At 49.2% G+C, this 27275-nt stretch overlaps 1 long non-coding RNA gene across 1 annotated transcript in view; it reads left to right on the plus strand.

The window, feature by feature from the left end:
• LOC144823957 (uncharacterized) overlaps positions 1–26666 on the plus strand; it is a 77275-nt gene extending 50609 nt beyond the window's left edge. Inside the window, exon 3 of the long non-coding RNA XR_013608863.1 lies at positions 25881–26666. This is a non-coding gene — a long non-coding RNA (uncharacterized LOC144823957). The remainder of the gene's footprint in view (positions 1–25880) is intronic.
• Positions 26667–27275: the final 609 nt, after the last annotated feature.

Consider the following 27275-nt stretch of genomic DNA (forward strand, 5'->3'; position numbering starts at 1 on the left):
GTATGCCCGCATTCCAGCGGGGGACATCCAGGATTCATTAGCGGCAGGGCACTAAGGTCATTGAACTCAATATGTCTGATCCTGTCTGCATTTATACCGTGTCCTAGCTGCCTTTTTTCCAATCACATGTTTCGACTGTATCCTCCAGGTGCTTGTTACGCTTCCATGCAGCCTGGTGTCGCTCCAGTGCCCGCCACAAGGAGCATGTGCAGCGGCTACTGGGACACGCGTGAACGAGGACAGAAGGCGGGGCGGCTGGTGGACAGACGTGTAGGAAGGGCGTATGTGGTGCAATAAGTGCAGGCTGGTGCCCTGGGGGGGAGATCATTACAAAGCACTCCTTTTTTCTGGTACAAGAAGGGGAAGGTGCAGCTGTGGGGGGGGCGAGCATGTGTCACTCACCTCTTTTCGTCTTCTGTGCAGGTCGGAGGACGTCGACAACACTGTGCAAGTGAAGCTCAGCATTTATCAAATGGTTCAGGTAATGGGAGGGCAAGGTTCATGGAAGGTTAAGAGGTACGGTATTGCGAGCACAACGGGCACGGGAGATCAAAGGTCGGAGCTAGAAAAGGGAGGGGACAGGGGTCTCTGCAGGAAACCTCCAGTGTGACCCTCGGCCTAGGTCAAAGCGTAGCCGGATTCATGTCGCTGTTTTTCTTTTCAGCCACGCCGCTATCCTTGAGTACCTGCCGCAGTTTAGGGCACCACCCAGCACACCCAGGAAGACGTGCGATAGGGTAACATACAATGTACTAGGGGTCAGGCCGCTCAAAGACACGGGGGGGAGTTTCCAGCACTGCTAACAACAAGCTTAAAGGGAAGGAAGGGCCGCCAAGTACATGGCTGTGCCGAGGATGCCGGGAGCTGCGCCGTTGGCCTACAACTCTCTTTTCCCCCGCAGGACCTGCTTCAGTACAGGGGGGGGACCGGGGAGGAGCACTCACATGGGGGGGTGCAAGTTGGCGGACCTCCACCACGTACGAGGTCATTGGCTTACAGTTACATTTCTTTTTCAGGAGAATCAAACCCGAAGCGTTAGCATGAATAGCCCCGCTTTTTTCGCAGATGTCCCAGGTGGAGGATTCCCTGCCCGAAACCTCCCAAGATGCGTAGATGGCAGCCGTGATGGAAATGATCAGGGTTAAAGGCATGGCATGGGCCAGTGAGTTGTTGAGATCAAACAGTCCAGGGGACTCTGGAATCATTGTGTCCGCTCCCCCGTCGGGGCAGGAACCCACAAAGGAGGCAGGGCCCACCAGGTCCAAGAGGGTTCGCAGGCCCACAGTCAGAGACTTCCCTGCTGAACCACTGCCGGCAAAGAGTCGAAACACTCAACTTTTAAGGGCTGTAGTCGTACCAGCGGCGGCTTCCCCACCTCCCTCAGCCGGTCCAGGGGTCCCTCTAGCCGACGCACCTCCGCCATCGAACTTTGCTACACGAGAGGACCGTGGTAATCTCACAGACTCTTTAGCGGTATTCATGGCTGAAGTTAGAACGAGCCTCAGGGCTACCAGTCACACTTGCGGTGGGGCTAAAGTGAGTACCGATGTTGGGACTGTGGCTGCAGCACCACCGGCTCAGGCGCAAGCCAGTGCATCCGTCGCTCAGGTGTGGGGCGGAGGTTTGGACCTATGGGTGGCACGGGGAGGACCAGGTGGCCACAGCTCCGCCGCTGGGGGTTAAACATCAGGGGGAGCCTTAATAGACACAAGCGGCCAACAAAAGACAGTACCTGTCGCACCGCCGATGGCAGTGCTTCCCACACCTCTTTCGAATGCCGTAGCCGCTCCCCCACCTCCCACAGCGACCTCACCCCCCCACCCCCCGGTGCAGCATCCCAGGCGGTGCCTACAGTTCCCGCTCCACTAGTGACTTTGGCACCCCTGTTGTCAGGCCGATGCTCCCTCGCCTGGGAAGTGCCGCTAGCAGCTAAAGAAAGGATATGGCGCAGGGATTTCATTGATATCTTTTCACTACTTATGCATGGGGCGGAGGGGCTAGATACCAGAAAAATGGGTGGCAAGGAGGAGGACAAAAAGGTGCGCTTTCAGGCATGGCCCGAGAAATCGATCAATGGGGGCAGACCTTCGCTATCCTAGCAGCAGTAATAATGGAGCATTTCCCAGAACAGGGACCGGGCCTTTTTCAATACGCAAGCACCATAACCAATGAGGCAGAGACCAATGGGGGCATGGGCTGGTACAAGTACGATTGCGAATTTATAAAGAATATGGCCATGTGTCCCGAGCTGGGGTGGGACCAAATGGAAGCGCGGCTGTAGATGCAACACATGGGCAAAGAAAGGGTAGAGCCTACAGAGAAGGCGTCCACCAAACACAAGAAAGGGGAGACGAACAAGGGGCAGAAACAAGACAGAAAGGGTCAGATCAGGCAGTCCTTTCGGGGGGCCGCGGATGGGGGCAGAGGCAGGGGGCAAGGAGAAGCTTTACTGGTACATGCAGGCTCTCTAATGGGGGGACCTGCATCTGGGGTAAGGCCTGCCGATTCTCCCACACCTGCAGCAAGTGTAGTGATACCCATCCCGCTACCTCGTGTGACAAGCGCGAGACCCCCACAGGGCCAGCGAGACAGGACAAGTAGTGGCGCTGATGGGCCGCCCCGGCTGGGTCCCACCGTCCTCTCCCGACCACCCCGTTAGCCCCCCGTGCGCGCCTCCCCACCGCTGTCAAAGCCATGCCGGCTATCCCGCCCCACCCGGTCCTCTCTGGACCCCTCCTGACCAAAGGTCCGTCCCCCATCAACATCTCCAGATTGCTGCCACTACTCTGAGTATATCCCAATGCTAAGGACAGGGCGGTGCTGGCTGAGGGGTTCTTGGAAGGTTTCAGAATCCCATATCAGGGTCCCAGGGTTAGCAGGGACGCTGAGAACCTCAGGTCAACCAAAGATCATCCAGAGGTGGTAGGAGCTAAGGTGGCAAAAGAAGTGTCCTTGGGGAGGGTGGCGGGCCCTTTCCAGATCCCTCCTCTCCCTAAACTTTGTTGTCTCTCCCTTGGGCGTAGTACCCAAGAAGGAACCTAGGGCCTTCAGGTTGATCCAACATCTATCCTACCCGGAGTGTGACTCAGTGAATTCATGGCTGGAGGAGGGCTCCTGTTCTGTCTCATACTGTTCCCTTGACATGGCAGTCGACATGGTTAGAAGGGTGGGGAAGGGAGCATGGTTGGCTAAAGCCGACATTGAGTCAGCTTTCAGACTCTTGCCTGTCCACCCGGAGAGCCAACACCTCCTGGGTTTCAAGTGGCAGGGGGAATACTTTTTCGACAAGTGCATGCCCATGGGCTGCGTGGTATCTTGCGCCTTCTTTGAGGCCTTCAGTTCATTCCTGCAGTGGGTACTCTCCGTGAAGTATAACGTCAAGGCAGTGACCCACTACCTGGATGATATCCTGTTCATAGGGGGAATTGGTACACAGGAATGTAGTGAGGGTCTACAATGCTTTAAGGATTTGGCACAACACCTGGGGTGCCACTAGCACCCGGCAAGACTGAAGGCCCTGCGCAGGTTCTCACTTTTCTGGGCATTGAGTTAGAAACGGTTTTGGGCGTGTCAAGGCTCCCTGCGGAGAAGGTGCAGGCCATGCAACAGGTCATACAGTCGCTGCTGGGGAGAGACAAGGCGCTTCTAGGGGTCATCCAGAGCCTGCTGGGCAAACTCAACTTTGTGGCCAGAGTCATTCCGGTAGGGAGAGTGTTTGCCAGGAGAGTAGCCAGAACCACCGCCAAAGTGGTCAAGAAGCACCACTTTATCAAGCTGTCCCTAGGTATGAAGAGGAACTTGGCCATGTGGGAGGAATTCCTGTCTGTCTTCAATGGTACTGTCATCTGGAGGGCCCCCTGGGTCGACAGCCCCGAGCTTAGCATTTTCACGGATGCCTCAGGGAGAGAGGGCTTTGGGGCAATCCTGGGCGAGCAGTGGTGCGCCCAGGAGTGGCCTAACACCTGGCGCAAGAGCGGCATTACGTCCAACATCATGGTCCTTGGACTCTTTCCCATCGTCATCGCTCTCCATCTCTGGCCAGAGACCCTGTCAAATAGAAAGGTCCTATTCTGGTCTGACAACATGGCGGTGGCCCAGGCTATCAATGGGCAGACAGCCAAGTGCCCGTTGGTGCTGTGCTTGCTGAGGGAGCTTGCTAGAGGAAGCCTGCGCTGCAATATTGAGTTTAGGGCCAGGCATATTGAGGGGGTCAAAAATGTGGCAGCTGACGCTCTCTCTCATTTCCAGTGGCACCGTTTCTGGGAGGCCTGGCCGCAGGCGAGAGCAGAGATGACCCCCTTCCCATCAACCCTCTGGAGGATCTTGGAGGGGAGCAGGAGTTGAGAGCCGCATTAACAGCTCCATGCGCAAATTCACAGAGCAGAGGTGACTGAGTTTCATTAAGCACGAAATGATTCAGGAAAGGGTCAAAGGCTATTATGAGGTGGATGGGGTGCACCTCTCACCAGTAGGGATGGACCTATTCCTGCTAGATTTAAAGGAAGCCTTGCAGTTGAAGGGTTGCAGGTAAGAAACTAGAGCTAGGGTAGTAGGGGGCCCAGGAGGCGACGGTGGCCGCCGCCTGGGCTGTGGCGGAGTTACAGGGTGATCTGGAAGCAGATAGGTACAGAAGTGTACCTCAGTGCGGCAAATAGGGGTGCCAGAGCCCAACACCAGGGGCCTCATGGGAGGTTCCTGGAACCTGTGTCGGCACCCCATTAGTCCTTCAGGCGGTTGTGGGCCTGTGCAACCGGGGGCTTGCCTAGCTACGCTCTGCCCCGAAAGGGGCGTGAGTACAAAGGACAGAACGGCAGCACATGCCACGGTGCTGCCTGGCTCATCAGGCGGGCAAGTGGCGAGAATGCGGCCTGCCCTTGGATCACCGTAAGCTAACCCACAATGATTACATAACGTTGTATGTAATAAACCTGCAGCAGCTTTTCCCAAGTTAATACTGGTGTGCATTGTCTTAATTGTGGGATGCATGATATGAGGGGTGGGGGCCTGTTGCCATGATGTTACTATGCGGCTGCCCGAGGCCACCATCGGTGGCCACTCAAGAGGGCGTCCCTCTAGTACCAGAGGGCTCCCCCCCCCTTTATGTTCTCACCCGGGAGACAGGGGTGCCTCCAAAGGGTCGTGGGGGAGTGACGTCACGTCCGGTGCACCAGGCCGGGCGAGGGGTACTTAAGTCCCCCTCGACATTTTTTGGCCTCTTTGTGCACCGGACGTGTCATGGTGACCTCATGGGGACACGCAATCTCCCACCCTACCGCTTGCCCTGCGTGTCGGCATGGGGATATGGATAGAACTTTTTAATGTTTGTAATTTTTCGTTGCAGGCGGAGTTACAGGGCGATCTGAAAGCAGATAGGTACAGAAGTGTACCTCAGTGCGGCACATAGGGGTGCCAGAGCCCAAAACCAGGGGCCTCATGGGAGGTTCCTGGAACCTGTGTCGGCGCCCCATTAGTCCTTCGGGCAGTTGTGGGCCTGTGCAACCGGGGGCTTGCGTAGCTACACTTCGCCCCAAAAGGGGCGTGAGTACAAAGGACAGACCGGCAGCACATAGGTGGTTCGCCACGGTGCTGCCTGGCTCAACAGGCGGGCAGGTGGCGAGAATGCGGCCTGCCCTTGGATCGCCCGTAAGCTAACCCACAATGATTACATAACGTTGTATGTAATAAACCTGCAGCAGCTTTTCCCAAGTTAATACTGGTGTGCATTGTCTTATTTGCTTGCTTGTAACGAGGTCAAAAAAGCGGATGCCAAAGGGTTATGAGGTTGACTTCTATGTTCTCGGACATTACAAGCTGCAAGATGCCTTTTTCAAGAAGTGACCTTTTGGCTAGTACCAACTGGATATGGACTGGACCTTGTTAGTGGCCTCTGTTGAATTGATTCCTGGCCCCTAATTGCTGTCCTTTAGGTACTCAGAGCCTTAGAAGGGAGCAAGAGGAGCTTCTCCAGAAACACTGCAAAGTTGGGTCTCTGAACATTTTTGGACTTCCAAGACCTCTAGATCTGTTGGTGGTAGGGGTGGGGGGGTCCTCACAGTAAAGATGTCCATTTTATTGCACCTGGTAGGGTTTCAGGCTTGCCCTGCTGGAGGATTTAGAGCTCCATAAAAAGTCAGAAGTCAGGAGGTAAAACCTTTGACGTGGATGAAGTAGCTTGGTGTATCTGACCAATGCTCCATCGTGGTCTACCCAAAATCATGTCTAGGTCTAGGTTGACTACTTCTATAGGCTATCATGGGTGCTTTGTACTTTTAGCTACTATCTTTACTTATCCTCTTCGCCATGGCGGACATAAAAAATGATGCGTGCGTGGTTCGGACAGCCCCCAGCCGTCCTCTGCACATGCCCACTGTGACGTCGAATGGCCAGGAGCCGTCCGGCGCATCGAAGAGGTTAAACCTTTAGAAATTGGCGTCACCGGATCCACTTGATGAATTTATGTTGTTTTGGTGTAATTTTGTACATTAAAATGTACTACAATTTTCTAAATTGGTTTCAGTAATTTTATTGTTTCGTATTTTAACTTTATTACTGTTTTGATACTACATAATTACTCCTCTGTACATTAGCCACCTGGGGGTTAAGCTCAGGTGAATTTAATGACTTTAGGGTTCACCCTGACAATTTAGCGTTATTTTTCCTTGAGGTGGGTGACAGTCCGCCGCAAACAATAATAATCTACATTCTTACAGTAAATAGGTAGGGATCGATTTAGCATTCTCAACTCCACATCTACATACTGTGAAGAAATATAAGTATATATTGTCAAGGTACATATATGTGGAGTTATATATAAAAAATACTTACCTATAGATACCTACTTTCACAAACCTTTGGTTGTCAATATCAGTATTTTGATATTGGTAGTATAAATCTGCAACACTGCATTTACTAGATTATAAGGCATACCCAATTATTTGGAGTAGCTGGCCTACTTAACGTACATTGGTGCTGGTGCATACGCAAGCTGATGAGAAGGGGACATATCACACTAGATAAAATTAAACAATAAAATAATTTGAGCTTGCTGCAAAACACTTTGTAAATCAATGTATCTGTGGAGGTGTACTGTAAATTGCAACATTTATTTTAATTATTTTCTGAATGTTTGCGTTAGCTGTCCATGAAGTAGTGGATGATTTCATTAGTGTCTATCAGAGCTAGACTCTTCAAATAATACTGTACAATGCATTATTTAATTCATTGTTTTGCATACTGTCTCGTGGATAGACCCACCTCCTTTCAGCCCTTTGTGGCAGTCAGGCTTACCTGCTTCCTTTGTTAACTCAGTACAGTGCGGGCAGGAAGTTCATGCGACAGTTGTTGGAATGTTTCCTATCTGCCACCACTCTATTGACATTTTACTGTTTGTAAGATGTGTTATTCACAATGGCAAAGAGACTGATACCTGATAGTGCATACACTTCTAAGCTCACCCTCAGTATGCCATTTAAGCTGCAGATAACTTAACTGTATATTCTCATCAAAGACTGAGGGCCGTAAGGCTTTGTGTCGCCCTTTTTTTGGAGTTGTATATAGCACGAACTCAACTTGAAGGTATCAGAGTGCTTTACATGAGCACCAGTTGTGTTGCAGACATGCACATTCATTTTGTCAGGCACAGGGAGATTAAGTGATTTGCCCAGAATCACAGGATGCTGAGCAGGGCCGGACTGGCAATGGCACTGGCAGCCCTTTGGTTCCTCTTGCCACGGCCCATGGGCCTCCGCCCCAGCAGTGCAGCACTGACCTCAAACATGATCTAAGGTCAGATTCTGTATAAATGGATTTTCTTTTCGTCAGGTGTTGTTCGTGTGTGTGTGTCCGTCTCCGGGCAGGGCCAGGCCAGCTGCAATGTTCCGAGCCATCAGGCAGGATACATGTGCTGCTCCCTTTGGTGGACCTGGGCTGCTTGAGTCTTGGGAGCTGTAACTGGGGCGAAGGTTGGAGTCAGCAAGTCTGCTTAAATTATATTTTTCAGCACAAGCCCCAACTTGGGGCTTGTGCTGAAAAATATCTTTTAAGCAGACTACAGCACTTTCTAGTGTCTTTTTTTAAAACACAACTGAGTCCTTTTGTTTTGTTTGCCACTGGTGTTGTTGCCACTGCCACTTAGGCTAACGTGTACATTTCTGGGAGTCCTCGGTGAGTTCCCTTGACGCTGGCTCAGTTAGTTTGTGACCTCTATATTTTTTTTAATTGCCCGGATTTCAGTCCGGATTTCACATGAAAGGAGTTTGCGCTGTCAAAATGCGCACACTTAGGTCTTCAGCGGATGGTTCACTTCTAAAAGATGCACCGGGCCACAGTGACGGTACGGTAGCTGCAGTTCCCAGTGTGCAATCTGATAGAAGTTTTCGAAAGGGACTTGCTGTTTCATAATACCCAATTCTTGTGTGTTCTATGATGTTTCGTTTTCAATGTCTTAGGAACAGATTATCCAGCTGAATAGTATTCATGTTTTTTGGCCTCAGAGAGCTGAAAAGGCTGTGTCTGCCTTGCATCGATTGCAATCTATAACAAATTAGCTTCACAGAGTTCTACACAGAAGGCGCAGTGTTAGGCAAATGACATCACCAATCCTCTGATGACATCACAGAGTTGATCTCTGATCCCAGCCCAAGCCCTTCAACAGCCTCCTAGTCCTACTTGCACCTAAGGGCCCAGGGGCAGCAAGGGCAAGATATGGAAGCTAGAACGGCTATCTCACACGGTGTGAGTGTGAGTCTATTGGCTCCCTTCACATGGTCACCCGGTAAAGAGCTATTATCATAGTGCTAGACAAGGTGAACTTGAAACCCTTGCACAGAGCAGCCTTCTAGCTTTTGTGTGGAGGCTCTGCATTACGGACGTTCATAAGGCGGGTTGCAAGCAACCTCCCTAGGAAATTAGTGGTAGCCTCTGAAGCTGTTGCTAGGGTTTTTGGGGGGAGAGAGAGGTGTGGCTCTCAGGCTACTCGCTAGCCATACCACTCCTTGTTTATGCCCCCTCCTCCTCCTCTCTCTTATAGTGAAAAGTTTTTAAAGTCATCAGGTATGGGGCACTTCGCACAGTAAAAAGCCCCATAAAACATTTCTTCATTACCCCTGGTGCAGGGATAGAAACCAACAAGGGCAGTGCCACACCATGAGTACCCAAGGGCAAGCCAGGGGTGGGAGCTGCTACTCCTGGCCAGTGGCCACCCCTAACTGAGTTTTATTCTTACCAACCAAAGTCTCTGAGATAAAGTACACTTCACCTAAAAATGTATGGTGGAGATCAGCATTTGCTATATAACAAGCAATGACACCATTCAAATCATTGTGTTTTGTGCTAAAATGCCAAGCTCATAACAGCAAATCTCCCAGTGGCTGCCACGCAGCAAATGAACTAGAGTTCTGAATAGTGTGTAATTACCAGAACTAATTTTAAGATTTAATAATACTGTGCTTTCAAAGTTAATTGGCATAAATCTTAATTAGGTGACTTGAGCCTTAAGCATATATTCTGCATGCGAATTTCATAAAGTTACTTGGTTGGCTCATCTGACAAAAATGCAATTGAAGATGTGAAAGGAGATGTATTATAAACAACAGGTAAGGTTCTCTGTTAAAATAAAGGCAGGAAGGCGTGGAATTGCAAGTGAACATTGTCACAGCCTTTGGGTACTAAGGCATTGTAGCACACAGAGCATAGAAGAAAAACAATTGGGAGCCAGACGAGGAACAAATTGTGCTGCAGTGATAAGGCACCATGACTTAAGAATGATGGGTGGTTCTGGAGTACAATGGCACATGGATATGATTTTTAAAACATGGCATATGGGTTAATAGACTTAGGGCCAGATGTAGGTAATCCCAGTTTACCTACTCTTAAATACCGAATCATACCGATTCGGTATTTAAGAACAGGTAAATGGGATGTAGGTAATTTTTCTGTAACAATTACCGAATCGGAAAGTTTCGGTAATTACCGAATCGGTAAATACTGATTCGGTAAAAGGGGGAAACATTGGAGGGTGGCAGGGTGTCACTTTGACACCCTGTTGCACCCCTCAATTGTGTATGGTGCACATGTTGCAGACATACATGCCCTGAGGGCATGTATGTCTGCAACATGCCACTGTTAGAAAAGCACAAAAAAATGCTTTTTCAAAGGTTTTCATTATTTACCACCAACTTCTAGTTGGTGGTAAATAACGAATCCTTGACTGAGGAATGCACTACCTTAAGTGCTCCCTACATCCTGGATTCGGCAATTTACCGAATCGGTATTTTAAGAATTCGGTATTTTACCGAATCCTTAAATTACCGATTCGGTAAAATACCAATTCCTACAAAAAATGCCACCTACATATGGAAAGCCCAATACCGGTCAGTAACGGCCGAAATTCGGTAATTTCGGCCGTTACCGACCGGTATTGGGAGACCTACATCTGGCCCTTAATATTCAAACCGAGAATGTTGCCAATTCTGTACATATTCTTTCCAGCTGCCAACTTAAAGTTGTATGGAGAAGGAAACTTTACATTAACCATCAAAAACACTACATCTATTATTACAAAGGGGAGTAGGTCAGGTTTCAGTATGGTTCAAGTAAGAGGGTAGAACTGATTATATTCTCAAAGCCTGTTGGGTGCTTTATTTCTACTCTGACTATTGAATTAATGTTGTATAATGATCTAACAAGGATGGCATGAGTAATTGGCATTAGATTTAACACATAGATCCAGAAATATCTGCTTTATAAGGGCACCTGAGTAGTTCTTCTGTGCACCAAAATATATGTTGGACTCAGGTTGCCACTTTCTAGTAAAAAAAACATAAATTATGACACACTGACACATTTTCCCATGATTGAACTGGGAAAGGACACTAAATGCCTGCATTCTAAACGGTATCCTTATCTTCAGGTACCCAAGGAGATCTAGAATGAAGCTAACTCAGAAAAAGTCCCAGCACCATTAGCACGTGTAAAATGTTTTTTAGATACATATTGTCCATGCTAAATGCTGAAACATGGTTATATAAGTCCTTGTCAGCCTCAGATTCCTCCAAATTAAAATCTGGTTTGATCTACTTTATTACATCAAAAAAGGCAATTTTTGTTGGCTCTTAGGGCTCAGTGAACTTTACCACCACTAACCAGTGCTAAAGTGCATGCGCTCTTTCCTTTCAAACATGGTAAAATTGGGTTACATCGAATTGGCAAGTTCAACCCCCCAAACTTCCCCTAGTAATGGTTGCTCACTGCGCTTGCTTGCTACACACCATGTGGGGGCTAGTCTTACTTTTACTTTGTTCTCTCTGATTCACTAATTGGGTCTATTTTTGTGTGTTCTCTGAAACAATGTCTTTAGGTACATATGATTGGGTCGGTAACCTGGTGCTCTTTAAGGTCATCATCTACTATTTGCTAGGTGCTTTAAAAGTTGATACAATTGAATATGTAATGAAAAATGTGCTGTAAAATTCACCATTTTGGTCTGTCGTTTTCCAAAATTTTCTTGGGGGGAGACCCCTGTAAACCACCCTAGTAGCGCTCGGGATCGCTCGCTGCGCTCGTTTGCTACGCGCCAGATGAGGGCTGGTCTGGCAAAATTTGCCAGGGCTGCTTTCAGTTTCCAGTCCGGCCCTGGTCAACCTCCTGAATTTCCCTAGTTGTCTAGTTTTCAAAAATGTGCATGTTGCTAGGTTTTCCTAGACGCTGGCTGAGCTAAGGCCTAAAATCAACAGCTAGGCACATTAAAAAAAAGGGGCAGTTTTCATGGAAAAATGTGATGTGTCCACATTGCGTTTTGGGGCGTTTCTTGTAACGGTCACTAGACCTACCCACACGAGTGGGGTACCATTTTATTGGGACACTAGGGGGAATACTGGGTGCATGGACGTTTTAGGTCCCTACATAGTCCCCACATATTATAGAATTTTCCATCATAGAAAAGTGAGGAAAAATATTTTTAGACACATTTTGAGGTTTTAAATGAATTCTGGGAAAACAAAACAGAGAAAGATGGGGAGCGGAGCTAGCTTGCAACCAAAATGGCTGCTTGAGCCTAGAGCTCCCCCGTCTCAACAACTATCCTGAAATAATCCTGCATGCTAACCTCCTGTGGACGATCCCTGGACATGGCCTGGCGATGCTGGACACTTGTGGTCCTTGGTGGGAGCGAGTCTGACCCCGCACTCCCCCCCCCCGCTGGCTCAGTAGCGGAATCTGAGGCCTGCTGGTGCGAGCGCTGATTGCGACTAGCGGCTTGGGCGGAGGAGGCGGGCCGACGTGAGCGATGCAGCTGCGGCTGCTTGCACCTGCCGGAGGGAACCCTGATGACCGAAGAGGTTCGGAGTGGCCTTCTGCCCACACCTGCTGGCGGGGCGCCGCTGCTGCGGAGGATTGCCCGTAGCGGAGGTGGCGATTAGTAGCCTGGGAGTCTGTGCGGGAGCAGGGGTGTGCGCCGCTGCAGCAGGCGGCTGGAGGCGGCGGACAAGCTCTTGAGGCCCTGGGAGCTCCGCCCGACATAGAGGATTGGGCCGTGGCTGGGCCCGGGGAGTGGTTACGGCCTGAATGTCCCCGCTTGTACACCGAGCGCAGTGCAGGTGAGCCTGGGAGCGAGAGCAGCGGTGGGTCACGGAGGGGGAGCTGCGGCCCCTGCTGCAGTCTCCACGCCCCCCGCACCTAAGAGAGCCCTGAAGCTTCTGCAATGGCGCTGGGGATCCCCATGTGCAGTTAGGGTCCCAGACATGAGCGAAGAGAGTCCATGGAGCTGTGGCGTGCTGGGCCTGCATTGGTGCCTTGGACGGCCCTGGGCGCTTAGCGCACAGGAACCACGGGAGAAGCGGGCTGTGCTAGTGCAGGTTGCCACACATGGAGTGGAGTGGTGCGGTGGAGCGCAGGTTACACATAAGTGCGCGGTGGCGACGGCAGGGAAGCATCCTGCGTGCCTCGGTGCGGTGCTGCAGAGCCTGGGTCATTTTGTGGCCCCGGGGGTGGCCTCCTGCCTCACCACTCCCCCCTCCATGTATACGGGTCTGTGTACTCTGCCCTTGGGGGGCCTGGACCAATAACGCAACAGGTCTGTACCAACTTGCTACCCCGGTGCGACTGGAGGGAAGCAGAGATATCCTGCTGAGCGGCGAGGCGACCCGGCCGCTTGGCGCACTGGGACAGGAGAGTACCAGAAGGCGAATAGGTCGATCCTGGGGACTACAGAACTAGGCTGGTGTCCACAGCCCTGACGAGTGGCAGTACTGCTGGTGTCGGGTTTGCACAGCTTAGTCCCAGACTACAATACACCGAGAGTCTCCCACTGCGCGAGTCAAAAGATCTGGGTTTGATCCATCACCGTTCTTTGGCCCACTCTGCCACACCAGTTCAGACATGGCTATCTGCAAATCAGTCTGACCCTGTGCCTCATGGGAACAGTCCAGCCCGAACTACCAAGCCATGCCTTATCTGGACCGGAAACAAGCTTCCGAGGACCGGTTTCTGGCATTCCAGCCATCTTCAGCCCGGCTTGCTTGAATCCAGTGGCAAAGTGAGCAAGGGACTCACGCCTGAGCATACCCTGCCACACTTATGGCGGCCAAAGCGGTACAAAAGGGGGTGGTGATGGACAGAGCATCTGAACCAATCAAACACTCACACCCAGTCAAAAGATCTGGGTTTGATCCATCACCGTTCTTTAGCCCACTCTGTCACCCCAGTTCAGACATGGCTATATGCAAATCAGTCCGACCCTGTGCCTCATGGGAACAGTCCAGCCCGAACTACCAAGCCATCCCTTCCCTGGACCGGAAACAAGCTTCCGAGGACCAGTTTCTGGCATTCCAGCCGTCTTCAGCCCGGCTTGCTTGAATCCAGTGGCAAAGTGAGCAAGGGACTCACGTCTGAGCATACCCTGCCACACTTATGGCGGCCAAAGCGGTACAAAAGGGGGTGGTGGACAGAGCATCTGAACCAATCAAACACTCACACCCAGTCAAAAGATCTGGGTTTGATCCATCACCGTTCTTTAGCCCACTCTGCCACCCCAGTTCAGACATGGCTATATGCAAATCAGTCCGACCCCGTGCCTCATGGGAACAGTCCAGCCCGAACTACCAAGCCATGCCTTCCCTGGACCGGAAACAAGCTTCCTGCAGCTTCCTGCTATTGCAGGGGGGGACAGCATCGTTGGGCACCAAAATGGATGCGCTCACCTACCGCATGGATCGCAAGGCAGAGAGGCTCGACAAACAGGCGGAGAGCCTTGACATGTCTGAACGCAGGCTCACCGAGGTGGAGGAGGCTCAGACCTCCTTGGACACAGACAACAAACAGCTGAGCCAGGCGATACAGATGCTTCAGGACAAGACAGAAGACTTGGAGGCCCGCTCTCAGCGGTGTAACCTACGCATTACGGAATTGCCGGAGACCATGCAGACCGGAAATTTGGAAGTCTTCATCGAAAATCTCCTAAAGAAACTCCTAGGCGATTCCTCCTTCTCTGCCATGTTCGTAGTCGAACGAGCCCACCATTCTCTTGGCCCGAGACCAAAGCCGGGGGCTCCACCGAGGCCTTTCATTGCCAAGGTACTCAACTACAGGGACTGTGATCTGGCATTCTGACTAGCGAGGGAAAAACAGCCACTTCAATATGAGGGCTCGACCCTCTCACTGTTCCCAGACTTCACTGCGAGGGTGCAGGAAGCACGACGCCAGTTTCTACCGATGAAACGTCAGTTACGTGAAATGGGCAGGGATTATGCGATGTTGTATCCCGCAAAGTTAAGAATAAACAGACAGGGGAAATCCATGAACTTTACTGACCCTAAGGCCCTGCAGAGAGCCCTTAAGGAATGTCAGAAGGAGAGTCGCTCCTCCCCGAATAGGGCGGACAAAGCTGCGGGAGGATCACTGGATGAACAGGACTATCTGTGTCTCTTGCAGATAAGCAACATGATTTGCATTGTATTGTACAGGGTGGTGGGGTGGGGGGGACACGGGTATAGGGTAAAGCTGTGGACATGATGCACCTACGCCCAATTGGAAGATCTATGTGATTTGGGTAGTGGATTGTGGGGGTGGTGTTGTTGGATGCTAGGGGTGCTGACTGGGCATGGGTGTGCACCAGCGAGAGTGCCAAGGATCACAACTGTACAATATTTTTTTCCAAGATCGGGGATGTCCAGCGTTACCTACATACAGTTATGTACTGTGGTTACAGATCCTTGTGGACTGAAGGACACTTTTTTAATGTACTATGCTGTTTCCTGGTGTAAGATATGAGTGCATATTTAATATCACCCAGCCTGAAGCGGTCCATGATTGTGTTTTTGGTTTAACACATGATGTTTTTCCATTGAGAAGGGGGTGGGGCGGGTGGCTATATACTCTGGCCTTACAGAGAGCTTGCATATTGTTGGCTACCTTTGCCCTTGTGTGTATCCCACTGAATTTGGAAAAGGTTTTGTTTGACATTTCAGAGCTTTGTTTTTTGCTTTATATTAGGGAGGGACTGGGAGGCTAGGGAGGTTTCGATGGGGAGAGGGGTTGCTCGCAACCAAGTTGGGGTTGGGCAGGCGTGGGTGGGAGTGGGCGGGGGGATGGGACGGCGCTGTAGAGTCCTGTTGGTGCACCAAGGGAAATGTTTGCTGTTGGAGGGTGTTTTTTATAAGTTACCTTACATGGCTAGGGCAAGATACAATGTTAGGATGCTTAATCAGGCGTTTTCACGCGGATTGCTAGTTGTGTGGTGTGTTGCTCGTCCTGAGGCGGAAGCCGGGACCTGTGTCAGTAACTGTTGCGAGTGCTGCTAATTGTTGCTGCTAATTGTTTTTTAAAAACGTTCTTGTTGTCCTTTGTTATTAAAACGCTAACTGCGCATTTTGCACATAAGTCTCACCGCATTCATTGGAGACCTCTCCCCCCGTGGGTCCCGCCATCTTGGGTGAGGAGCCGGCCGAGCAGACTAGTGCTCCGCTCCTCCCGCCCCTTCTCACATAAAAGCCCGAGATCCAGACGCACCCCGCTGATTGCTAGTTGTGTGGTGTGTTGCTCGTCCTGAGGCGGAAGCCGGGACCTTTGTCAGTAAGTATTGCGAGTGCTGCTAATTGTTGCGGCTAATTGTTTTTTAAAAACGTTCTTGTTGTCCTTTGTTTTTAAAACGCTAACTGCGCATTTTACACAAGTCTCACCGCATTCATTGGAGACCTCTCCCCCCGTCGGTCCCGCCATCTTGGGTGAGGAGCCGGCCGAGCAGACTAGTGCTCCGCTCCTCCCGCCCCTTCTCACATAAAAGCCCGAGATCCAGACGCACCCCGCTGATTGCTAGTTGTGTGGTGTGTTGCTCGTCGTGAGGCGGAAGCCGGGACCTTTGTCAGTAACTATTGCGAGTGCTGCTAATTGTTGCTGCTAATTGTTTTTTAAAAACGTTCTTGTTGTCCTTTGTTTTTAAAACGCTAACTGCGCATTTTGCACATAAGTCTCACCGCATTCATTGGAGACATCTCGCCCTATGGGTCCTGCCATCTTGGGTGAGGAGCCGGCCGAGCAGACTAGTGCTCCGCTCCTCCCGCCCCTTCTCACATAAAAGCCCGAGATCCAGACGCACCCCGCTGATTGCTAGTTGTGTGGTGTGTTGCTCGTCCTGAGGCGGAAGCCGGGACCTTTGTCAGTAACTATTGCGAGTGCTGCTAATTGTTGCTGCTAATTGTTTTTTAAAAACGTTCTTGTTGTCCTTTGTTTTTAAAACGCTAACTGCGCATTTTGCACATAACTCTCACCGCATTCATTGGAGACCTCTCCCCCCGTGGGTCCCGCCATCTTGGGTGAGGAGCCGGCCAAGCAGACTAGTGCTCCGCTCCTCCCGCCCCTTCTTACATAAAATGGCACCCCCACCTAGGAAGCGCAGTGGACGAGCGCAGCGGGCGCGCCGGTGGCGCGCCGAAGGCGAGCCCGTCTGCGCCGGGGCCAGGGGCCACAACCCTTGCATCTCCCATAGATATTGTCAGGAGCTATACCCCCACCGAATTACGAGAGATCAACACACAGGCAAAATTGACCTGTGTACACAAGTATCCTCCTCCAGACATACCTATCCAATGTGGATTTTGTAATGTGCACCTCAAATCAATGCCTTGGATAGACAAACAACAACTATTTAGAATGTACCTTTTAAATTGTAGGTCCTTGCCATGGCATTGTACAGAATTATCTTTGTTACTTGACGAGATAAGACCTGACGTACTGTTTCTTACCGAAACGTGGTTGACACCATATTCTGACCCTGAGCTAGTACAAACTCTGGGGCAGGGCTATCAAATTGTAAGACAGGATCGCGCCCTTGAAAGAGGTGGTGGATTAGCAATCATCTTCAGGGATTGCTTCACTTGTCGTAGTCTCCCCAATCCCTTTACTGACTGTGAAAGCCTGTCTTTTTCCCTGGAGTTTTCTCCTAATACGAGTTTTTCTGGAGCACTTATATATCGTCCACCGGGTCCAGCCAACCAGTTCCACGAATCACTGCCTCCACTGGTCGCAGACCTTGCTTTCTCCCCCTCTAACTACACGCTCTTAGGTGACTTGAATATCCATTTCGACGATGCGACTGACAACATCGCTAGAAAATTAATAGGAGATTTCTCCGCTTTACAGATGCCTCAGCTTGTCCTATCCCCTACACATACCAAGGGTCACCTGTTAGATCCGGTGTTCAGTAACTGCCCTAACTTGAAGGTATGTCCTCCAATAGTACTTCCTTGGACAGATCATGCTTTAATTCCCCTAGTATGGAAGACCGATAAGTTTTCGGTTCTCACACCGACAGTGCGAGAAACACGCAATTGGTCTAAACTCTCGTTGGAACGGTGGACCCATGAGCTACAAAGCTCAAGTCCATCGATTGGTCAGAATCCATCGCTAGCCAATGAGACGTTCAATGAATGGGTAAAAAACTCTTTAAATGCCACACTTCCCGTCAAGAAAACCGTTCTAAAACGATCTAGGATCTCTGCTCCCTGGTACTCGGACGAGCTCCGGGAGAAAAAGTGTTATTGCTAAAGACTGGAAAGGAAATGGCGGCTGGGATATGCTGAGCCAGATAAAACTATTTATAGAGAGGCTATCAGAGCCTATAAAAAGACATAAGGACTGCTCAATCCTTACATTACACCTACAAAATCGCAGAGGCCGGCTCCAGCTCCAAGGAGATCTATCAAATTGTAAAAAGCCTCATTAACCTTCCAACACCGCCATTAATTGATCAGAATCCTCTTCTCCGCTGTGAGGATCTGGCAGAATTCTTCTTCCATAAAATCGATCTTATATACTCCTCTTTTCCAACTACAGAGAAGATCAGTTCGAAGGAGCTACCTTTATGTCCTCCGCAAGAAGCTAAATCCAATTGTCCCTTTGTATTGGCGGAATTTCCCCTGCTGAATGCGGACCTACTTACCTCCCTTATGCTACAGGTGAAATCGGGCTCCCCCAGTGATCCTGCACCTCCCCATATCCTAGTCTCTGTCGCTCAGACCATTCTTCCTATCTTGTTAGAAGTACTTAACACCTCAATCTCTGAGTATTGTCCCAGTGGCTTGGAAATGGGCCATGGTGCGGGCCCTTGTTAAAAAACCCAACCTGGACACCAAGAATCTCAACAACTTTCGTCCGATTTCCCTGCTTCCTTGGGCGGCCAAAATCCTTGAGAAGTACATAAATGGTCTACTAACAACTTTTCTTGAAAACAACCAGTTGCTCGAGTCCTCACAGACAGGCTTCCGACCCAAGCATGGGACCGAGACCGCATTACTTGCGGTCACGGAAGAATCCAGGAAAATCTTAGATCGGGGGGGATCGGTGGCAGTCATCCTCCTCGATCTGAGCGCTGCATTTGATACCGTTAATCACGGTATCCTTCTGCAGCGTCTCCTGGATACCGGAATATCTGGCCGAGCCCTGGAGTGGTTCAGCTCATATTTGAGCGACAGAGCCTTCCAGGTTTACGAGGGCAATGCCACCTCTACCAGTAAGCCTCTGGGTTGCGGAGTTCCGCAGGGATCTTCGTTGAGCCCGACGTTATTTAACGTCTACATGAGACCGCTGGCTGAGATCGTCCGCCCGTATGGGATTAAGATCATTACCTATGCAGACGATACTCAGCTGGTGGTCTCTTTGGCTCAAGAAGGGGGCTCCTTAGCAGGGGTGGATCTTGCAGGCTGTCTGGAGAGGGTCAAGAGCTGGATGACCAAGTCTTGTCTCAAACTCAATGGAGACAAGACTGAGCTCATGCTCCTGGGTCCCCTTGCACCAGCTTCCATCGATGCACTTTGGCCACCCTGTTTAGGCCCTGCTCCGGCACCCAAGGATACCATCAAGAGCCTTGGCATCTGGCTGGATAGGTCTTTGTCATTTGACCATCAGGCGACTAGACTATCCGCCATCTGCTTTGGCATTCTCAGAGTCATCAGAAAGATCCTTTCTCTGCTCCCTCTTGAAGCAATAAAGACTGTGATACAGGGCCTGATTCAATCTCGTCTGGATTTCGGGAATGCTCTGTATCTGGGAGCCCCTGACTTCACTCTGCGCAAGCTACAAACAATACAAAACTATGCTGCCCGGTCGCTTCTGCAAATCCCTCATAGATCATCTGTGAAGTCTGGGTTAATAAGGCTACACTGGCTCCCCGTTAGGGAGAGAGTCAGTTTCAAATCCCTTTGTATCGCTCACCAGGCCTTCTGGTCTATGGGCCCAGCAATTAATCTATCCCTCATCACTCCCTACCCCCCTGCTAGACAGTTGCGCTCAACCCTCGCCACTCTGGCTACAGTTCCCAAAATAAAGAGAACAAGAGCGGGAGGCCACTCCTTCTCTTATAATGTGGCCAAGATGTGGAATGCTCTTCCCCAACATCTAAGGTCCAACCCTGCTCTCACCTCATTCCGTAAGCAGCGGAAAACGCTCCTGTTTAATAAACAGTAGTCGGGTTGATATATCTTCTTAGTAACCACATTCTCAGCTGCAATCTCAGCGCTTGGACGCCTCAGGGCAGCTATGTGCGCTATACAAAACTCATTTTCATTTCACTGAGACACGCACACAAGCCACCGTAGATAGCATGACCACAATTGAGGACAATCCGGACACTCTGACGCTGATAACCTGCAATGTTCGTGGTCTTAATAACCACAGGAAGGTCCTGAAGGTTCTGCAATACTTTGCGAGACATGGCGTTGATGTTGCATTATTAAAGGAGACACATTTACACCCAGACAGCCACATACTACCATATAGGGGCTTTATGGGTAATATACACGCAGCTGGGTTTACATCGCACACCAGGGGAGTGCTTACGTGGGTCAATCCGAAGACGCTTTTGAGAATGACACCCCTAGCGAGTGATATAGACGGATGCTACACGATAACTAGGTGTTGCGGCAAGGGTATGGAGCTCTGCATAGTGAACACCTATGGCCCCAATTACAACCATCCGGACTTCTATACTGAGTTAGCGGCGAAGGTCACAGCGCACTCGGGAGGGGATATACTCTGGGGGGGCGATTTTAACATGACCAGATATCCACACATAGATAGATCGGATGGCCCCGACTGTCGTCCCTCGGCTTCTGCTAGAGTGCTGGAGGCGCAAATGGTTAGGCTGGACTTATGTGACGTATGGAGGCACAGACACCCTACTCAGCGAGGTTACACACATTAATCAGCCCCACATAACATACACACCAGGATAGACTATTGGCTTGCTGCCGCACATCTGACCCGGGCGATTCAGAACTGCACTATACTACCATGTACATACTCAGACCATTGTCCTATACTGCTGACAATAGCTGTGCTGACGGGGCATATCCCGCCGTTTGCCTGGCGCTTCCCCCCATACTCATTACTGGATGCCTCCTTCAGGGAGGAGCTGGCAGCAGCTATAGAGTTATTCTTTGAAACCAATGTGGGCTCTGTCGATTCGTTCCAGACTATATGGGAGACGTTCAAGATGTATGTCAGGGGGGATCACCATCGCAAAACATTCGGGGGTCCTTAAATCGATTAGGGGCAGGCTTTGCACTTTAGAAACTAAACTTACGGAACTAAAACAGATACGCTTGCATGATAGCAGCAAGTCTCTCGCCTGTGAATTAGCGCAAACATTGCGCGAATACAATGAAGAGGCAGACTCCGAAGTCAAGCACTTAGGAAAATATGCAATAGCTAGATCGTACGGTGAGGGGGAACGCCCTGGCGCGGTGCTTGCGCAATTGGCAAAGCGGAGCAGAAGCAGACTGACAACACCTGTAATGAGATCCCAAATAGCTGAGGAGCTGCTTTCGGACGCACAAGTAGCGGAGAGTTTTTGGGAGTATTATGCGACACTGTATGCCTCAAGAGGCCCCACCCCAGAGGAACGCATACTTGATTATCTTACTCACATAGAGCTCCCTTGGCTTTCCAATACCCATCGCGAGTTCATGGCACGCCCTATAGAGCGGGAGGAAATAGTGTGGGCATTGTCAGCAATGAAGGCTGGTAGCGCGCCGGGAAGTGATGGCCTCACTGTTGCCTTCTACAAGGCTTACTCGGATCTGCTGATACCCAATCTGCTTACCCTTTGTGAGGATATGGCGGATACGGGTACTATGCCGCCTACTCTGCGAGAGGCTATACTGGTAGCTATTCTCAAACCTGGTAAGGACCCGGGGGAATGTGCTTCATATTGTCCCCTGTTGCTTTTAAACGTGGATACGAAGATCTTCGCTAAATTAGTCCCCAATCGCCTCACCCCCATGGTAACTACACTGGTGGCCCCGGAACAGGCTGGTTTTGTTCCCACTCGTAATCTCACGTATAACCTTAGGACGGTCCGTTCCAACATACACACCCAGAGGTCTCTGCGATCGCGGTCTTCCTCGACATGGAAAAGGCCTCCGACTCTGTTGAATGGCCATTCCTAAGACATGTCTTAAGCCGCATGGGCGTAGGAGAGCTGTTCCTACAGCTGTTGGCCACCCTGTACACCTCCCCGACTGCTTGTATATGAATAGGGTTTCTCATCACGGACCCCATACAGATATGGAGAGGCACGAGGCAGGGATGCCCCCTTTCCCCTATTTTATAAGCGTTGCTGGCCGAACTGCTTGCCTGCGCTCTCCACAAGTACCACGGACACAGGGGCATCCGATTCCCCCCTATAATTTGGTCATGTCCACGTATGCGGATGATACCCTCTTGTATGTCAGGGATCCGGAGGTACACTTGTCGGCGGTACTCCGCGAAGTGGTCATCTTTTAGCTTTCTTTCGGGCATCCACGTTAATTGGAAGAAGTCCCTTATGTTCCCGCTTACGCCAGCTACGCGGTCCTTTGATCCAGAATACCCCATACAATGGACTTTAGACGCAGTACGGTACTTGGGGATCCGCCTACACACGGATTGGGAAGTAGTTCTGCAGGAGAACTATGGGAGGGCCGTCTCTACGCTAGAGGAGGATGTAGAAAAATGGATTGCCATACCACTGTCACTACTGGGGCAGATCTCACTGATGAAAATGATTGTGCTGCCGCGTTTTTTGTTCTTATTTAACAATATCCCGATGGCGTTATCGAGCCACTTCTTCAATCAATTCCAATTGTTAATGGTCCGACTGGCATGGGCGGGGAAACAGCCAAGAGTAGCATGGAAAATACTGGTGCGTCCGGACGCGACGGGAGGACTGAATGCCCCTGACCAGGAACTTTATTATCACGCAGGGCAAAGCACTCACGCTTATCACTGGATACACGGTCCAGTGGATATCCCACATATACGTATTGAATCAATTGTGGCGGACCCGACGCCCTGCCAGCACTGTTGTCCAGACCTCGGGACCGCAGAACGGGTTTCCTCGATTCCCTGAATGCAGTCACACATGCGTGGCACCGTATGATGGACACCCAAGCATGCAGTCTCCTTTACGCCCCTAAGGTGCCTATAGCTTGGTGCGACTGGCTGTCCCACTGTAGGGATATGGGGGTCGTGGAAGCTCTGAGAGGGCTGCGTATACATACAATGGGTGATCTGTTCGCGGAGGGCAGGGCCCGCAGCTGGAATGAGATCGAAACAGATGACAATCCCCATTCCCTGCTATCGCGCTTCCAGTTCCACAGAGTGAGACACGCTCTTAGTGACCTGTTAGGGGAAGACATGGAAAAACCCACAGTAGTTACTGCTTTTGACTGCATTATAAATGCTAAGGCTCCTACTAAATTAATAACCAACTTGTACCGTATTGCCCTCTCTGAGAGGACAGCGGACTATGCCAAACCGAGGCTAGCGTGGCAAGCTGATCTAGGAATTGACCTAGGGGAAGACATATGGCAGTACTGCTGTACGAGTACGAGAAGGATATCACTGAATGGACGCCATAGGCTATTGCACTTTAAATACCTAAACAGAATTTACTACACCCCTGAAAGAATGCATAGATACGGTCTGAGGGACAGCCCTAATTGTGCGAGATGTGGTGATCAACTTGCTGATTTTTTGCACGTTGCTTGGTCTTGCCCAGATATCCTAACATTTTGGCAGAACTGAACGAGATCACGCTGCTGATGTTGACTCCTGAACCATTATTGGCCATACTGGGCTATTCTAGGCCCTTACGCCCGTTACACAGAAGACTGGTCGATATGGCCTTCCTTTTTGCTAGACGATGTGTCGCACTCAAATGGATGCGAGGCCCGGCCCCTGCACTGGCACAGTGGACCAGAGAAATGACGTATTGTAGTACGCAGACGGAGCTCTATAAACTTACTGCCCCCTCGCAATAGGCCCAAAATCTTTTGGTCCCTTTTTCTCGAGAGACGATGTACATTTGTTGCTGCGGAGGATGGGGACGCACATAGCCCGACGAATGGAGGAGTCCTGACTGGGACAGTAGATGCCAACTCACAGACTGACTAACACTGACACAATACGGACTGAGAGGTGGAATGGTCTTTGGTGGGATGGCCAGCAGGGGATCCCTGAATGGCGGGGAGTTTGACAGCTCATTCGCAATAAAGGGGCTCCCCGATGCACAGCATTGTGATCCCGATTTTTTGTCAAATATAGGTAATGCTTTTATCTATGTCTTCCTAACATTGTTTTTATGAACACAGTCTGTATATCTACTGCTGATGCTAAATGCCAATGAATGTGATGGTTGTTTATTTTCAAAATGCCAATAAAATAGATTTAAAAAAACAACAACAAAAAAACAGAGAGAGATGTGGAAATCAGCCCCTCCTGGATTTCCTGTTGTGAGCACTATTCTACCCACATTAGTGAATAAACATTTTTATTGGGAGACTTGAGGGAATGGTTGGTGGGTGGACGTTTCTGGCTCCCTGCAGATTCCGGATTTTTCCATCATAGAAATGTGTGATAAGTGTGTTTTTAGACAAATGTTGAGGTTTGCAATGGATTCTGGGTACCAGGACCTGGTGAGTGGCACACAAGTCAGCCATCCCTGGATTACCCTTGCTGTCTAGATTGCAGAAATGTAGATATTTTCTAGGTTTCCTAGATGCCAGCTGAGAAAAGCCTACACATACAAGTGAGGTACCATTTTTATTGGGAGACTTGGGGGAATGGTGGGTGTTAAACCTTCGTGGCTCTCCACAGGTTCAACATTTTCCCATCATAGAAATGTCGGGAAAATGTGTGTTTCTAGACGGATATTGAGGTTTTCAAGGGATTCTGGAATCCAGTGGGTGTATAATTTAGAAAAGAGTTAGAGGTTTGCTAGATTTCCTTAGATGCCGGGTGAGCTAGGGCCCAAAATCCACGGGTACATACAATGCAAAAGAAATGGTAAGTTTCAGTGGAAAAATCTGGTGTCTATGTTGCGTTTTGGGCAGTTTCCTGACGCGGTTACTAGGCATACCCACACAAGTGAGGTACCATTTTTATTGGGGAAACTGTGGGGGAATGCTGGGTGTGTGGAAGTTTGTGGCTATCTACAGATTCCAGAACTTTCCATCAAAGAAATGCGAGACAAATGTGTTTTTTAGACAAAGTTTGAGGTTTGCCAAGGATTCTGGGTACACAAATTTGGAGAGAGCCATGCAAGTTAGGCCATCCTGGATTATCCTTCATGTCTAGATTTAAAAAATGTACAGGTTTGGTAAAATTCCCTAGATGTAGGCGGAGCTAGGGGCCAAAATTCAAACCTAAGCAGATTACAAATAAATGGTCAGTATACAGTGGAAAAATGTGATGTGTTCACGTTGCGTTTTGGGCCGTTTTCTTTCACGGGCACTAGGCTAAGCCATACAAGTGAAGGAGCACAAACGTTGAATGACGTACGCCTCTAAAGATTTTCCCTTTCGAAAGAGATTACGAAATGTAGTTCTTGATGATAACATGTAAACTGGTTAAGCTGAAAAACGTGAGATTTCATACTGCATCCTAAAAGCATGCAGAAGTGTTTAAAACATAATAATGGCAAAATGTAAGCAAAGAAATAGAAGAAACAATGATATTTACATGCAAAAACGTGTTTTTAAGAAACAAACCTTAGTTAAAATAGAGATTGCGATGATGATAACTTCCAATATGTATCAGAATGAAATGATGTTGTATAATAAAGCTCTTGAAATGATTAAAATACTTAATTCAGAAATAATTGATGGTAAGAAAAAAACTGCAGCTTTCTCGAACGTTACATGTATTTCAGAGTGACAAGTTAATATTTGTTTTGAAAAATGAAGGGTGTATATTTTTTTTAGTAGTGCCTAATATTGACTTGTAACAGCTTAAGAAGAATAGTAGAGAATCGAAATGTAATTGTTGATAAATTATTTATAATAACCATAACATGGTAATTATTCAGCAAAATTTTATGTAGGCCTAAGATGCATTTTCTTTTTTTTCATAAGGCAGAGTCGACCTGTAGTCACTTTAGACGCTGTGAGAACTTTCTGTGAGTTTTCCTTTCTGTATTCAACACCAATGGGTTCACTTTTGATTTAGCAACACTTTTGACAGAAATGCAGCAATATGATTGCAAACCCAGGGAAAGCGCTGGTAACTGGTAACGTACAGACTGTGAGTAAAAGGGAAGTTTCTTACTTCTGTCCAAAGGATTGACATTTGGAACTTAATGAATTTTGCAAAATGATTACTTAATGCTTCCGTGTTTCTTAGTGAGGTATTGATCACACCGTGAGCAGCCCACCGTGAGCAACCAAAGGAAACCATGTGGGCTGATGGAAAAGATACCTTGTGGGTGTAAACCGTGAACTTTTGGAAATATAATTTTCCATTGGAGGAGGGGTTGCTGTTGGCTGTCATTTTCCCATTTTCCTGACTGGCTTGCCTAGCATGCTGTGGGACTGTACTTTGATTTCACTTCAATGCCAAAACCCTTGAACTGAACTTTCATGACTGTCCTGAACCTTCACTTTGCCATTTGTTAAAGTTGAGAAGGAAATAACCTTTCAGCTGAAGGGTTAACTGACTCCTTCTGTGGCACACTGTGCTGCAGTTCTGATTTGGCCAGATACTTATTGAAGACAGACTATATCTCAACCATATTTGGTTTGTATGATATGACAACTGAATCTCACATTTCTATTGTTTCTTTCTCTCTCTCTCTCTCTCTCGGCAACCAGCAAATGTTCATTATAGATCTGCTTTTTAATGTGTGGCTATTTGCACTAACTACCTAATAATAAAACTGATATGAAATGCAATTTCATGTTCTATCCATTCAAAATGAGGCTTTACATAAATGTTTCCCCATGAGTAATTATTCTCGTATGTGTGTCAGTTTTTTGGGTCAAAACGTTCGTGTCCCAAGATAGGAGGTTTTGATGTCTCTGAGAAAAGTGATGAAAGACATGTATCTGTCATTTCTTTATTCCAGGTCCTTGTAAGGAAATTGCCTCATTTTCTCTAAATATCCAAGTTCCTGTTATGTTATGTTAAGGGGGTGCTTGTAAAGCGCACTGTCACCGTGAGTTTCATGGCGCTGGTAGGGTGCTGAAAGGAACAGAGGGACTTTTAGCTAGATTGTGGGAAAAGCCAGGTTTTTAGTGATTTACGGAATTGGATAAGAGTGCCAGAGATCCTGACTGAGAGAGGGAGGGAGTTCCAGAGTTTGGGGCCGAGGTAAGCGAATCTCCGACCACCAGATCTACAGAGTTTGATGGGAGGGACAACCAAGAGGTGTAAGTGTAGTGATCTAAGGTTACGTGAAGGACAGTAGGGCCGAATGAGGGATTTCAGGAAAGCGGGGCAAGAGCCAGAGAGAGACTTAAAAATAAGGCAGC

This window comes from Lissotriton helveticus, chromosome 3_1 (assembly GCF_964261635.1).
Source record: "Lissotriton helveticus chromosome 3_1, aLisHel1.1, whole genome shotgun sequence".
Taxonomy (NCBI): domain Eukaryota; kingdom Metazoa; phylum Chordata; class Amphibia; order Caudata; family Salamandridae; genus Lissotriton; species Lissotriton helveticus.